Source organism: Bison bison, unplaced genomic scaffold (genome assembly GCF_000754665.1).
Source record: "Bison bison bison isolate TAMUID 2011002044 unplaced genomic scaffold, Bison_UMD1.0 scf7180017864178, whole genome shotgun sequence".
Taxonomy (NCBI): domain Eukaryota; kingdom Metazoa; phylum Chordata; class Mammalia; order Artiodactyla; family Bovidae; genus Bison; species Bison bison.
This window is the reverse complement of record NW_011494750.1, coordinates 1,347,753-1,349,632: the sequence shown is the minus strand read 5'-3', so window position 1 is coordinate 1,349,632 and position 1,880 is coordinate 1,347,753.

The following is a 1,880-nucleotide window of genomic DNA, read 5'->3' as shown; positions in this document are numbered from 1 at the left end:
TTAAAGGCACAGTTAATCTTTCTCAGAGTCAGTGTGCACTGGGTCCTGTTCTAAACAGCTCACTGAATTCCCGTAACCTCGTGCACTGAATGTTATTTATATTCTTTTCTTACCGGTGGGGCACTGGAGGCTCAGGGAGGTTCAGGTTACGTGGCGTCTTAGTTTCCGACACTGCATAACGAATTATAACAAACACGGCGGCTTAAAACAACACAGGTGTGACCTCCGTGTCTGTGGCTCAGGGCACAGCTCAGCTGGGTCCTGTGCTCAGGCCCTCCCCAGGTGGCTGCCCAGGTGTTGGCTGGGCGGGGGCCTCATCTGGAGCTGGGGGTCCTCTTCTAAGCTGCTCAGGTGGTTGGCAGAATCCAGTGCCTTGCCTCCGGAGTGTGAGGCCCTCAGAGCCTAGAGGCTGCCCTCTCCATGTGGTACGAAACACGGCTGTTTGCTTCTTTAAGGCCAGCAGGAGACTCTCTTTCTCTTTGGGAAGGGCTCAGTCCCTCTTTTCAGAGAAGGCAATGGCACCCTACTCCAGTACTCTTGCCTGGAGAATCCCATGGACGGAGGAGCCTGGTAGGCTGCAGTGCATGGTTCGCTAAGAGTCGGACACGACTGAGCAACTTCACTTTCACTTTTCATTTTCATGCATTGGAGAAGGAAATGGCAACCCACTCCAGTATTCTTGCCTGGAGAATCCTGGGGACGTGGGAGCCTGGTGGGTGCCGTCTATGGGGTCGAACAGAGTCGGACACCACTGAAGTGACTTAGCAGCAGCAGCAGCAGCAGCAGTCCCTCTTTGAATGTCTTTCACCCGATTAAGTCAGGCCCACCCAGGGTGGTCTCCCTTAAAAATTTTTTTTTATTTATTATTTCTTTGCTTGGCCACCTCACATCCTATCTGTGGCATGCGAGATCTAGTTCCCTGACCAGGGGTCGAAACTAGGGCCCCCTGAATTGGGGTCTTAGTCTTAGTCGCTGGACCACCAGGGAAGTCCCTCCTTTTGAATTAACTCAGAATTAACTGATTTGGGACCTTCATTACACCTGCAAAATCCCTTTACTTTTTCCTTGAAAGGTCACCTAACTATGGGAGTGGCATCCCTGACACGCACAGGGTTCCCCCCCCCCCCGCCCCGCCCCAGGCCCTAGGGGAAGGGATGACCCTGGGTGTGCACCCCAGGGTGCAGGATGCCTGGAGCCCATGTTGGAATTCTGCCCACTGCACATGGCTAGCAAGTGGCGGTTCCAGTCGCCAAAGGCAGCTCTTTTTCCTCTGAAGTGTGCTCCTCTAATGCAGATGAGGCCAAGATACAAGAAACTAAGAAGTGGGCAGGGAAGAGGAGCAGCAGCCTGGGTACTGTGTGTACAGTGCCTGCGGCAGCGTCTGGCCACCCTGGACGCGAGTGCTCACAGATCCCACCCTTAAAGGCCGACCCGGTGGCCTGTATGCCTCTCTGCTTCCACACACAGCAGTGGGAGGAGCTGGGAGGAGCCTTGGGGTATGGGGATTGCAGCAGAATTCTTTGGCCATCAGATTTGAATTCTGTGTCTGGCTGGAGCAGGGAACCCAGTACAAATGCCTTCTCAAACCCCTCACCCACGATCACTACTGATCAGAATATAAACTTGCGTGTGTGCTAAGCCCCTTCAGGCCTGTCTGACTCTTTGCAGCCCTATGGACCATAACCCACCAGGCTCCTCTATCCATGGGATTCTCTAGGCATGAACACTGGAGTGAGTAGCCATCCATCCTCCAGGGAATCTTCCCGATCCAGGGGTCGAACCGGCATCTCTTATGTCTCCTGCGTTGGCAGGTGGGTTCTTCACACTAGCGCCACCTGGGAAGCCCCCAGATAAACTTACCTTCTTATTCCTTCATCTTC